The sequence below is a fragment of the Vicugna pacos genome, chromosome 2, assembly GCF_048564905.1.
Source record: "Vicugna pacos chromosome 2, VicPac4, whole genome shotgun sequence".
In the NCBI taxonomy this organism is placed as follows: Eukaryota; Metazoa; Chordata; class Mammalia; order Artiodactyla; family Camelidae; genus Vicugna; species Vicugna pacos.
In genome coordinates this window covers 74,451,797-74,466,971 of record NC_132988.1, presented here as the reverse complement: position 1 = coordinate 74,466,971, position 15,175 = coordinate 74,451,797, and the positions used below count along the sequence as shown (strand labels likewise).

General features: G+C 34.2%; 1 protein-coding gene across 2 annotated transcripts in view; it reads right to left on the bottom strand.

The window, feature by feature from the left end:
- Positions 1-15,175, bottom strand: part of BMP2K (BMP2 inducible kinase) — a 117,212-nt gene that overhangs the window by 68,851 nt on the left and 33,186 nt on the right. The gene's annotated exons all lie outside the window — the stretch shown is intronic.

Below are 15,175 nucleotides of genomic sequence, written 5' to 3'. Positions count from 1 at the left end.
TAATGGATATAAACTGGTTATTAACTGGGGCAGGGCAGGTGGAGTCCCCCAGGTGATTCTGAAGTACAACCTAGTTAAGTACACAACGAACCAGGGCAAAAATTCCTGAAGGAACCATGGATCCTATATATCCATTCTCAACCACCCACATAACAAAGTAATTTTAACCCTATGAATTAGGAAAATTAGGGGGAAATATTAAGTTTTATTCATAAAACTCCTGTTCCTAAAAGTTAAAGTTCGACAACTGCACCAATCCTAAATCAGAGAAAGATCCACCAAAATGTTAAATTTTCTACGTGTTCATCAACTATGATCTGTACCTAAACATGGTAAATAATGGTCAACAGTACCTGCTCTCGAATGAAATGGGATTGTTTATATTTCTCCAAATACTATATTTTCCAAAATTATCTGATGAAGTTTTTAAAGTTAGCTAATAATATTTCTGTTTGAAGAAGGCACTCAATGGGAGGTAACTAGTTAAGACATTATAGTAATCCAAGAGAGGACTATCACCTGCTTGCCACCAATTCCTCAACACATCTTCTTCACAGAAGTCTTTCATGACCAACCCAATCCATGCTCATCACTCCCTCTGGCACCTCCATCTAGAGTTTTGACTATATTTTTACCTATTTCAATTTTGAACTCATGTCATACATAAATCAGAAGATCACTGGCAGTATCCACAAATTCCACTTATTATGTATTTCTATGTCCAATTCAATATATTGTTCAAGTCCAGTTCAAGACACAGTTGTTAAATTAATGCTAAATTTACAATTCCAAATATGGGATTATGAAGAATACTATAAACTTTCCAAATGTTCTCAAAATCCTACAAAAATAAAAGAACCAGTGACAGATACTGGTCTTTGTTATGTTCAAGAGGTGATTACTGCTGGGGCCCCCAGACAGCTTCAGGTTGGACACTGGTCCCAGAAAAACCAACTACTTCCAGTGAGCCTGAATCTAGGGGCTGAGATCCTGCCCTTTGGGACCTTGACAGGTCTTGGCACATAAACAAACCTGGGAGCAATAAAAATGTAATAGGCTATTTGGACAAGCACTGAGTTTGAGAGACAACCACAGGCTGAGGCAGGGTTGAACAACAAGGTCATGTCATCTCCTACATAAGGCCACTCCTTCAAAACTGAGAGAAGCAGTCATTTCATCTATGTGTAGAAACCAACCCAGAGAGTTAAGCAAAACAAAGAAACAGAGGACTATGTTCCAAATGAAAGGATAAGATAAAACCTCAGAAAAACCACCTTACTGAAAGAGAGAGAAGTAATTTACCTGATAAAAGAATTCAAAGTAATGATCATAAAGATGCTCAGCAAACTGAGGATTAGAACAGATGAACAGTGAGAATTTCAACAAAGAAAGGGAAAAACATAAGAAAATACCAAATAGACATCACAGAGCTGAAGAATAAAATAACTTAACTGAAAAATACACTGGAGGGACTAAACAGCACACTAGATGAAGCAGAAAAAAGAATCAGTGAACTCAAAGACAAGCCAGTGGAACTCAACCAATCAGAGCAGCAAAAAGTAAAAAGAATGAAGAAGAGCGAAGATAGTTTAAGGGGCTTATCTAACAATATTGAACAGACAAGTATTAACAATGCAGGGCTCCCAGAAGGAGAAGAGAGAAAAGGAAATAAATCTTATTTGAAGAAATTACAGCTGAAAATTTCCTTAACCTGAGTAATTAAACAGACCTTGAGATCCAGGAAGCCCAAAAAGCTCTAATTAAGAGGAATCTAAAGAGACCCACATCAAGACATTATATTTTTGACATTATAGTTAAAATGTCAAAAGTTAAAGACAAGCAGAAAACATTAAAGCATCAAGAGAAAAACAACCTGTTACATACAAGAGAATCCCGTACGACTATAAGCAGATGTTTTTAGGAAAGACTTTGCAGGCCAGAAGGGAGTGTCATGATACATTCAAAGTGCTGAAAGGAAAAAACTTTCAACCAAGAATACTGCACCAGGCAAAGTTTTCACTCAGAAGTGAAAGAGAGATAAAGAGACAAGCAAAAGCTAAAGATGTCCATTACCACTAAACAGGTCTTAGGAGAAATTTGTTAAGGGGACTTCCTTAAGCAGTAAAAAGAAAAGGTAGTAATTAGCAGCAAGAACACAGATGAATGAACGAATCTCACTGGAAAGATAAATATACAGCAAAGGTAGGGATTAATCATTTATAAACTATTGTGAAGGTTAAAAGCAAAAGTAGTAAAAAGAACTATGATTATCACAGTTAAGGGATAACAAGATTAAAAGATGTAAAATGTGACATTAAAAATATAAAATGTGAAGGAGAGAGAGTAATAGTGTTGATCTTTACAACAGTATCAAACCTAAGTTGCTATCAACTTAAAATAGACTGTTACAGATACACTTTTATGTGTAAGGCTCATGGTATCCATAAAGCAAAAACCTCTATGGGCAAACTCAGAGATATCATAGGTTCAGTTCCCAACCACTATAATAAATAAATATAATAAGGCATATTTCAATAAAGCAAACCAGGGATTTTCTGGTTTTCTACTATATATAAAAGTTACCTTTACACTAAACTAAAGTCTATTAATTGTGCAATAGTATTATGTCTTTAAAAAACACCAATGTGCATACCTTAATTTAAAAATACTTTATTACAAAAAAATGCTAGCCATCACTTAAGCTTTCAGTAAGTCTTAGTAATAACAGCAAAGATAATTGATTACAGATCACCATGAATATAATAATGATGAAAAAGTTTAAAATATTGCAAGAATTACCAAAATGTGACAAAGTGAGCAAACACTGTTGGAAAAATGGTGCTGACAGACTTACTCAAGGCAAAGTTGCCACAAACCTTTCATTTGTAAAAATTCAGTATTTGTAAAAATGCAATAAAGGGAAGCACAATAAAACAAAGTATGTCTATAGTAAGCATACAAAGATAAAGAGAAAAGAATACAAGCAAACATCAGAGAAAGCCATCAAACCACAAAAGAGAGCAAAAAAGAAACAAAGAACAAAAAATGCAGAAAGAAATTAGTAAAATGGAAATAAGCACATACCTATTTATAGTTACATTAAATGTAAATAGACTAAATTCTCCAATCAAAAGACAGAGTGGTTGAATAAGATTTTTTAAATACCAATCTATATACTGTCTACAAAAGACTTTTTATGTAAAGCACATACAGACTGAAAGCAAAGGGATTAAAAAAATACTCTATGCAAATGAAAATCAAAATAAAGCTGAAGTAGCTATACATATATCAGACAAAACAGATTTAAAATGAAGACTATATAGTAAGAGACAAAGAAGGATGTTACATGATAGAGAAATCAATCCATAAAGAGGATGTAACATTTGTAAATATATACGTACCCAACATAAGAGCACGTAAATATATAGAGCAAATATTAACAGAACTAAAAGGAGAAATAGACAGCAATACAGTAATACTAGGGAATTTTAATACCCAACTTACATTAATAGATAGATATTCAGACAGAAAATCAACAAGAAAAAATAAGCCTTAAATGATACATTAGACCAGATGGACTTAACAAATATTTATAGACCACTCCATCCAAAAGCAATAGAAGACACATTCTTCTCAAGTGCATATGGAATATTTTCCAAGATAGATCATATGTTAGGCCACAAAAAAGTCTAAATAAATTTAAGAGAACTGAAATCACATCATGCATCTTTTCTGACCACAATAGTATGAAACTAGAAATTAATTATATAATGGAAACTGAAAAATTCAAAAATATGTGGACATTAAAGAATATGCTACTGAACAATCAATGTGTTAAAGAAGAAATCAAGAAGTATACCTTGAGACAATTGAAAATTAAATGTAATATGCCAAAATTTATGAGATGAAGCAAATGTAATTCTAAGAGGGAAGTTCACAGTGTCTAACTCAAGAAACAGGAAAAGTCTCAAATAAACAACTTAACTTTACACCTCAAGGAACTACAAAAAGAACAAAGCCTAGAGTTGGAAGGAAATAACAGAGACTAGAGAAGAAATAAATGAGATAGAGACTAAAAAGGAAATACAAAAGATCAATTAAACTAAGATATGGTTCTTTGAAAAGATAAACAAAACTGACAAGGAAAAAAAAAAGGCAGAGGACTCAATTGGAAATGAAAGAGAAGATATTACAACTGATACCACAGAAATGTGAAGGATCTTGAGACTACTAACCAAGTGAAAAACCCAGAAGAAATGAGAAAAACTCCTAGAAATATAAAATCTACTAGGACTGAATCAAGATGAAACAGACAACCAGAACAGACCAATTACTAGTAAGGAGACTGAATCAGTAATCAAAAACCTCTCCACAGAAGTCCAAGACCAGACAGCTTCATGGGTGAATTCCACCAAACAGTTGAAGTAAAGTTAATAACAATTCTTTCCAAGCTTTTCAAAAAGAATAGATGGGGAGGTAACTCTTCCAAACTCATTTTACAAGGACAGAATTACCCTGATACCAAAACCACACAAGAATATTACAAGAAAATTACAGGACAATATCCCTGGATGCATACAAATGCAAGAATCCTCAACCAACAAAACATTAGCAAACTGAATTCAACAGCACATTAAAAGGATAATAAACCACTGATGAAGTGGAATTTATGCCACAGATGCAAGGACAGTTCTACACCCACAAATCAGTCAATGTGATATACATCATTAACAACATGAAGGATAAAAATCATATGATCATCTCAATAGATGGCAAAAGGTTGACAAACTTCAACATCCATCTATAATAAAAGCTCTCAACAAAGCAGGTATAGAGGCAATGTACCTCAACCTAATAAAGGTCATATACAACAAGCCCACAGCTAACATTGTAGTCAAAAGTGAAAAGCTGAAAGCTCTTCCACTAGGATCAGGAATAAAACAAGGATGCCCCCTCACAACTTTTATTCAGCATAGTATTAGAAGTTCTAGCCAAAGCAATTAGGCAAGGAAAACAAAATTAAAAGCATCCAAATTGGAAAGAAAGAAGGAAAACTGTCACTATTCACAGATGATATGATATTAAATATAGAAAACCCTAAAGACTCCATTAACTATTAGAACTAATAAATGAATTCAGTAAAGTTGCAGGATACAAAATCAATACATAAAAATCTACTGCATTTCTATACACTAATAATGAATTATCAAAAGAGAAATTAAGAAAATAATCTCATTTACAATTGCATCAAAAAGAATAAAATACCTAGGAATAAATTTAGCTGAAAAGGTGAAAGATTTGTATATTGAAAGCTACAAGACACTAATAAAATAAATTGAAGAAGATGCAAATAGATGGAAAGATATTCCATGCTCATGAATTAGAAGAATGAATATAGTTAAAATGTCCATACTACCCAAAGCAACACACAGATTCAATACAATCTCTATCAATTCCAATGGCATTTTTCACAAAAGTAGAACCAAAAATTCTAAAATTTGTATAAAAGACCACAAATAGCCAAAGCAATCTTGAGAAAAAAGAACAAAGTTGGAAGCATCACACTCCATGGTTTCAAACAATCTTACAAAGCTATAGTAATTAAAACAGTATGGTACTGCAGAAAAACAAGACAGATGAAGCAATGGAACACAACAGAGAGCCCAAAATTAAATAAACCCAGACATACACAGTCAATTAATTTATGAGAAAGGAAACAAGAATATACAATGGGGAAAAGATAATCTCTTCAATAAATGGTGCTAGGAAAATTAAACAGTCACATGCAAAAGAATGTAACTGGACCCCTATCTTACACCACACACACAAAGATTAACTCAAAATGGATTAAAAACTTTACTGTAAGATCTGAAACCATAAAACTCCTAGAAGAAAACACAAGCAGTAAGCTCCTTGACATAGGTCTTGACAATAATTTTTGAACCTGACTCCAAAAGCAAAAGCAACAAAAGCAAAACTAAACAAGTGGGGCTACATTACACTAAAGGTTCTCATAGCAAAGGATATCATCAACAAAATGAAAAGGCAACATACTGAATGGGAGAAAGTATTTCCAAATCATACATTTGATAAGAAACCAATGTCTAAAATATATAAAGAACTCATACAATTCAACAGCAAAAAAAAAAAATTGATTTTAAAATGAGCAGAAAATATGAAGAGACATTTTTCTAATGAAGACATACAGATGGACAATAGGTACATGAAAAGATGCTCTACACAATTAATCATCAGGGAAATGCAAATCAAAACCACAATTAGAGATCACCTCACACCTGTCAGAATGACTATTATCAAAAAGACTAGAAATAGCAAGCGTTGGAGATGATGTAGCTAAAAGACGACCCTTGTGCACTATTGGAATGAAAACTGGGGGCAACTACTATAAACAACAGTATGGCAGGTCCTCAAAAACTTAAAAATAGACCTACCTAAAATACGATTCAGCAATTCTATCTCTGAATATTTATCTGCAGAAAATAAAAAGACTAATTTGAAAAGATACATGCACTCTTATATTCATTGTAGCATTATTTACAATAGCCAAGATACGGAAACAACTTAAGTGGCCACTGATGGATGAACAAATTAAAAAACTGTAGTTTGTATGTATGTATATACACATACACATACATACATACAATGGAATATTATTCAGTCATAAAAAGGAATCTAGCCATTTACAATAACATAGATTAACCTTGAGGGCATTTATGCTAAGTGAGATAAGTCACATAGAGAAAGACAAATACTATATGATCTCTCTTCTCTGTGGAATCTAAAAATATTTTTTAAAAATTAAATGTGAAAAAAACTAAGCTCATATAGAGAACAGACTGGTAGTTGCCACAAATGGAGGTTTGTGGGTTGAAAGAAATGGGTGAAATGTTTTTGTCTTTTTAGTTTAAATAAATTAAAATATTTAAATAATGGGTGATGGGTTATTCTAGATTTTAAAAGACATTACAACCAAATTCAACACATAATCTTCGATTAAATTTCAGTTTCAAAAGAAACCATGCATGTTCTTTGTGGTGGTGAACTATCTGAAAATAAGTTGTAGATTAATGTAATCTTACTTATTAATATTTCATATGTATTTAAACACATATACATTCTTAAAATGCATATATTACTCTGTATAACCACAGTACTTCTGTCCCATCTAAGAAAATGAACAATAATTCTTCTAATACAATCCTGATTCAAAATTACACATTTTTTAAAAATCTATAAAGAAAAACTGGTAAAATGTTATTAGTAGCTGAATCTAGACGAAGGGCATATGGTTATTCACTGCACTACTCCTTCAAACTGTCTGTACATTTTGAAAATTTTCATAATAATGTTGGAAGAAGAAGAACAAGAGACCCAAGATATTTTCCCCAGGTAATTCCTCTCTCCTCTGCCATCCAACAACCCACCACCACCACTGAGAATTATTCTACAAGAACGACAATGTTGCTGATTATCCAGACTCACAACTTCCCCAAAGACACCATTAGTCCCTTGCCAGAAAAAATGTTTATGGTATCCTAGAGACCTACTGCTCCAACATCCCAACACACAACAAGCACTTTATGTTTCTCTACTGTATATATTATCAGATACGCAAATCAACAAGATAGAGGCAATACTAAGTTGTCAGCAACTTCTGGTTTCAACCATTGTCAAAGAAAACAAAGTCATTTAAGTATCTTCAAGATAAGTGGAACAGGTACTTATTTGGCTGTGGGATTTGGCCAGAGGAAAGCTCCTCCTATCCAATGACCACTGGCCTGTGAGACAACAGAGTTTCGTTACTCTAGGTTAAGGCAGACTCCAGAAGTTTCTTTTTTTAAAGTAAAAATATCTCTAGAAAGGATTACTAACTTAAATTCATGCAAAGTTACTTGTATCAGTGTGTGCCATCTAGTATAAGGCTTAGTCAGGTACATCTGGATGGGGAACAAGAGGAGGGGCAGCTGGAAACAAAATGGCAAGAGCACAACATTCATACAGCTGTGACTATATACAAAGCATTGCTAAGAACATTAGCTTATTCAGTTCTCACAGCATCATGAGGCAACTTAATATCAACAGCAATTTAATGCTATTGCTATTCTATAGATGAGGAATAAACTAAACATGGAGAAAGAAGGCAAGAACCTAGTCCAGTTACAGAAAGCTGATAAGAGGATTGTTTTTTTTTTCTCATAAATCTCATGTTCTAATGATTTCTACATTCACACCTGTCTTTGTAATGCCAGAGGAAAAGTCTATGAAGGGTCTGGGAATAACATTACAATTGTGGAGGAACAAAAGAAAAATGGGATAATCAAGAAAGAATAATGCCCCCTCTCCCCTAGAGGTTTCTTCTTGGTGGAATCTTACTTAGTAAGCAGTATTCCTTACATAGAAGAGCCCTGTAGGTCAAAACCATGTTTGATTTGGACAGCACAGCACCTTAGAAGACTGATGTATTTCAAATGACAATCTAGATTTTTCAGTTTCTCTTAAAAAAAAAACTTGAAAATAAGGAAACAGAGTCCTCATTCCTATATGACATCAATCAGATGGAGATGTCAGCTGCCATCCCCTTTACACAGGGCATGTGCTCTGCAGTTCATCACAGCTCCCTCTATTCTTGACAGTTTCAATGATTCACTGGCCCACTTCACTTTTTTTTTTTAATTCTTATCTTTTTAATTGAATTGTAGTTAATTTACAATGTTAGTTTCTGGTGTACAGCAAAGCGATTCAGTTATATATATATATATTCTTTTCCATTACAGCTCATTACAAAAAAATTGAATATAGTTCCCTGTGCTATACAGTAGGTCCTTATTCTTTATCTATTTTATATATAGTAGTGTGTGTCTGTTAATCCCAAACTCCCACTCCACTCTTGTAAATTACCTACCCCGGTCTGTGTAGGAATAACCCCTACAACAAGAACTTCAGGAAATTTATCCATCACAATGTTTATACCTGTTATACTTATTCACTGCCTCTCTCCTCGACTGGGTTGTAAGCTCTATAAAGACAAAGACCACGTACAACTCACTTATCACAGTATCATCAATGCCTACTACCTTACCTAGCACTCAAATACTTGCTGAGTGAATGACTTAACATTCATAAACTGGTTCTGCAAGAAGTCATCTTAATTGACAAACTGCAATTACTACACTGATCTTCTATGAATAAAAAGCAATTAACCTCTGATTCATCATTTTCCCTTGGTGTTGACCATTCTTTTAATATACAATACAGATTAAGAAACAGAATTTCACTTCTTTACCATGTAAACCATTAAATCATTCATTCAGCAATATACATATTAACTGCTCACAAGGTGCCAAACACAATTCTAAGTGATAAGAACACAATTAACTATAAGGAATTCAGAGAACCCCCATTGTCTTTTGTGAGGTTACATCCCAGAGTGACTGAAACAAGATATACAAGTAAAATATCCGCTGTATGAGGTGATACACTATGAGGAGAAAAAAATTAAAGTAGGGACGGCTGATAGACTAGAAAATTGTGTTGGGGGGCAGGGATTTGGCTAAAATGTTAATCTAGATGTGTAGGGAAGGCCTGGGGTGACCCTGAGTAAAGACGGGAATTGAGAGAATAAGCCACACAGGTATCAGGACAAGTGCTTTCCACATAGATAGGAGGTGGTGTGCAAAGGCCTGGCGGCAGATACGTCTGAAAAACAGCAGAGACCAGAAAGCCCGGAGCAGAATGAAAAACGGGGGTGTAATAGAAAAAGAGGCCAAAGGGTTAAAAGGGAGCCAGATTATACAGGGTTTCATGTATGTGTGAGGGTAAAAACTTGCCTTTTGCTGTCAGTAAAATAGGAAGCTACAGGATGGTTATGAGCAGGAGTGACAAGACTGGATTCATATTTTAATATGACCACTCTGGCTACTGTGTTGGGGACAGAGTGAAGGCAGGCAACATTAGAGGTAGGGAAGCCAGTTTGTAGGCTACTGCAGTCATTCTCTTGAAAGATAGTGGTTTTGGCCAGTGCAGTGGGAATAGTGAGAAATAAGAAAATTCTTGATGTATTTTGAAGGTAGAGCTGACCAGATTTCTTGATGATGCTGGATGTGAGACAAAAAAGGGAGCTAAAAATGACTTCAAGGTTTTTGGACTGAGGAACTGGAAAGATGAAGTCAACATTAATTGAGATGGAGAAGACCATGCTGGAAAACAGCTCAACAAGGATCTCTCATATTTCTGCCTATCTTGCAAGCAGAGGCACTGGCCGCCTTTATTCTGGACCATCTTTTCAATATTGTCTGCATAGTGAACAGCGTTTGAAGATAGAGTGAGTATCCCTCTGGAGCAAAGGGCAGTTTGTTTGCTGCCCAGCATAATAAAGATAATATCTGCTCCATCTCCCTTGAAGCAGACTTAATGTCCATTATAAAAGATTCTAGTTCCCTAAGCTCAGGGTTCCTCTCCATAACACCATCCACTACGTGTATGAGCATCACCTGGCCCTTTCACATTGCCCTCTGGGAACTGAGGCTCCGGGCAGTGGAGCAAACACTGATATTCTGGCTACAGGTATTGCTCTCATAAAAAACTTTGTCTCATGTCTTCTGCCAGCATCTAGGAAACTAAGACAGGCTAACTTGTCAGTTTACAAGTAGTGTAAAATCTCAAAATCTTAACAGTTCTTGACATACAACAGGGAAGGTTTGGGGCAGAGTATCAAGAGCATAGTTTGGGGCATGTTAAATTAGAGATGCCTACTGGACATTCAACTGGAGATATGGAATTGGCAGTTAGATTTCCAAGCGTAAAGTTTAGAGAAGTGATCAAAGTAAAAGAGATACATTTAAGAGCTATCCTTACTTATGCCTTAGTTTTTTATCGATTGTTATTTATAGCCACAAGGAGGAGGATAGTTTTATTCCTACAACCTAAAAGATTGCCCCCACAAAAATCTCATTATTTGAAAGTAAAGCATCATTATACTCGTCACCAAGGATGTTCTAAAATCAATAATCTTTTATATGCTCTTAGTGGATGTGGAAATTGGTAAAATATTTCCACCATAACCATATTTAGAGATTATATACCATATATCAAGAAACTTAAAACCTTAAAACCTTTTTGTCATGATGTTATTTATAGAATTCTACCATAAAGAAATTGTTAGTGAAGATGCAGAAACATATATTTTCAGCAACATGCAAATAATTATGTAAATAATGTCACAAGGGATGACATATTGTGTAAGCATTAAGAATGCTTACAACAGGGAACTATATTCAATGTCTTATAATAATTTCTGGTTAAAAAGAATATGAAAATGAATATATGTATGTTCCTAAATGACTGAAGTATTGTGCTGTACACCAGAAATTGACACAACATTGTAAACTGACTATACTTCAATAAAAATATTTTTTAAAGCTTACAAAAACACTAATATGATTGTTAAAATATAACATACTAAAGTGGGCACTCTATATTCATGGCTTCCACAGTTGCAGATTAACCAACTATGAAAACATTTCTCCCCCTCCAAGAAAAACTCCAGAAAGCTCCAAAAGGCAAAATTTGAATTTGCCACAAGTAGGCATCTATCTACACAATATTTACATTGTATTTACAACTATTTACATAGCATTTACATTGTATTAGGTATTATAAGTAATCTAGAGAGGACTCAAGGTACGCAAGACAATGTATGTATTTTATGTGCATATGCTACCCAATTCTATATAAGGGACTTGAGCATCCTCACATTTTGATGTCCCAGAGGGGGCCTGGAATCAATTCCTTGTGGATACCGAAAGACAGTTATTTATACATAACAATCTTAGTTGGCTTCAGGTACAGCTGCATTCAAGACACCAAGTATCTGTCTTTCAACCGGTAAAATTCCTTTTTTCGTACACTAAATTCAGATGCATTCCTTTTGTTTACCGTCAAGCCAAATCCTAAACAGTTAACAAGTACCTTAGCAGCTGGATCAAGTCTTAGAAGTTAGCCCTCACCTGTAAGATTATTTCCATAGGGATGCAAATATCATGTATTTCTCATCGACTGAGAACCACATATATAAAATGTTTCCAAGAAAGAAACTTAACAAACAAAAAATCAGTGATTTAGCATTATGATACTCCTGTGTTCTGAGTGTTAGATAACAGCAAGATAAAGTGGGCTGACACCATACAGATAGTTCCCTATAATGTTTAATATATCACTTTAGGATCCAGTTTATACTAAATAAAAGAAATTATATATTTGCATATGTAGACATTATATGCCCAGAGACTTACATATGAATATCATCACCAAAATTACTAACATTGATTTTCCACATGACTGCCAAAATTTAACACAGTTCTCTAACACTTCTGTTTGAAACAGACTTCAGAGACCATCACAAATTCTTTTCAGTACTATAATGTGGGAAATTTCCCACTTTCTGAGACTGAACAGAATTTCAAAAATAGTTATACGCTGTCCCTAACCAAGTCAACTAACTGAAGAGAGATAAAATTTTTGATGGGTTTCAGCATTTGGGGGCGGCGGTGGGGGAAACTGTGTGGAAGCCAGACAAGTCAATAAGTTAATTTATGTATTTTATAAAATGGTACTGAAATTTCTTAAATGACTTCTGAAACATGTTGTAAGAAATTCCTTTCTTACTGGACAAAAATAGACCTTCTTGATAGAGATTACTTGATAAAAATATTCATTTACGTGTAATTTTTATCAAAAAGATCAAACTCATCACCTTAGATACATATATATACACCAACTTTTTAAATTATTTTTATAAAGTTCAGAAAGAAAAAAGAAGTTCCTGTCATGTTTAAAATTAACAAGCCTTGAATCTGTCATCTCCTGTATATATGTATGTGTGAAATTCTGTGTATGTGTTTTCATATGCATATGTGTTTTCACCTGCAAATATTGAGCAATACATATAACCACAGCTTTACAATTCTATACAATATTAATAATTAAGTGTATAATGATTATGTACTGCACGATTAGCAGAAAGTGGGTTTTAGAAATTTAGTCAAGTATTTACTGTCTTACTCTAGGCCTATTTCATCTGTAAAATTGTGCTAACAATTACAGATCATCTCCAGGCATTCTTCAACTCTCAGGAACTAGGGATTACAAAGTAGTCTCAAATACCCCACAATCTAGCAGGAAATATGTATAAACAAATAAAGTATCATAACAAGTGGCATAAGAGAATTATGTTCAAAGTACATGGAACCAAAAAGAAGTTGTAGTATATGGAAAAAAATCAGAAAAGTTGTCACTAAAGAAGTAATCTAAGAGTTGAATCCAGAAGAATGTACAGGAGTTTCCAAATAGGTAAAGTAAAGACATGGGGGGGGGTGTAGGAAACAAGTGTAAAAACATCGGAGGTGGAGCACCTCCAAAATAGAAAATCAAGGAAAGCCAAAAATCTGTCCTTCCAAAAAAGCAATAAGAAACTGGCAAAATTTGAAAAATTGTCAAAACCTATTTTTTCACGACTCTGGAAATTAAACAAAGACTTGCAACAATTCAAGGAGCTTTTATTCAAGAAAAATGACAATTTCAGTAGAAACAGTGAGCTTTGTGACATTTTAACTTGTCCTATTTTCATCATTCTCTCCCAACTCCATGGTAGTCTTGAAAAGATAAAGCTCACAACCACAGTAACTACAAAAATTACTAGCCTTGCAGAAAATGGAAGAAACAGGATTGGACTTACCAAAAAGCCCAACTCGTCACTATTAGACATGCCAAGTAGCTCCCTGGAAAAGCTCTATTCTCAGGGCTTAACATAACTCAAACTGTGCAAAAAGCTCTATCACTAGACTGTTTTTTTTTAACAATCAGCAACAACTGAATAACAATGCCGCTGTCTTATGAAATGATACAAGCTAAGGACAATAAGAAGTTGACCAGAAAAATTTACATAGAAAAACTGGAAATGAGATTTTATAGGGAACCTTAAAAGCTCTGACACGTTCCTGGGAACTCAGAAGACCACACACATGTACAGAGTAGAATGACACACCCAGGGAAGCACTGGGAAGGCCTAGCCTCTCATCTCTAGGCGACACTGAAGCTCTGCAGAAGAAGTGCAGGCTAAAGCAGAATTGTAAACTGCATCAGGGAACTGAATTCTTGACAACACACACAGAGAGCCCGCTGGCAAAAGCCGGAAGACGTACTGATTCCAGGTGTTTAATGAAGTATCTGTTCTATCATTAGCTGACCACTAACCTAACTAAGCAGAGACTTCAGTGGCAATTCATTAAAGAAAGAAAAAAAAAAAAAAACACTCCAGGAAAGACTAAACATAAAACCACCACAACAAATCCTGAGAAGTGGAAGACTCTGATTTACAGAGTTACCACACTGTTATTTAAAATGTCCAGTTTTCATTTCATTTTGAAATTTTTGATTCAAAGACACAAACAAGTTGAAAGTAAAAGAATGTAACATACATACCATACAAACAGTAACCAAACAAGGTGCCAGAAAGGCTATACTAATATTAGATGAAGTAGGCTTTAAGACAAAAATAGTTACTAGAAACAAGGAAGGGCATTTTATAATAATGAAAGAGTCAACTTATCAGAAAAATCTAGTAATTATAAACATTTATATACTTAAAAGCAAAGCTCCAAAATACATGAAGCACAAACTGACAGAAATGAAAAGAGAAATAGATATTTAAGCAATAAAAGTTGAAGAATTAAATACTCCACTTTCAGCAATGGATAGAACAATAGACAGAAGGTCAACAAGAAAATAAGACTTAAATACTATTACCCAACTGGACCTAGAAGGTATTTATAGAATACACCCCTCAACGATGGCAGAGAGCACATTTATGAAGTACTTATGGAACATTCTACAGGATAGACCACATGCCACAGCATAAAAAAGCCTCAATATATTTTAAAAGACTGAAATCATACAAACTATGTTCTTCAACTACAATGGATTAAAATTAAAAATCAAATGCAAAAATAATTCACAAATAAAACAACATACTCATAAAAAACCAATGGACCAAAGAAAGAATCACAAGGGAAATGAGAAGACACTTCAAGGTGAATGAAAATGAAAAAAAAAAAAATCATACCAAAACTTGTAAGATGCAGTTAAAGCAGTTCTTGGA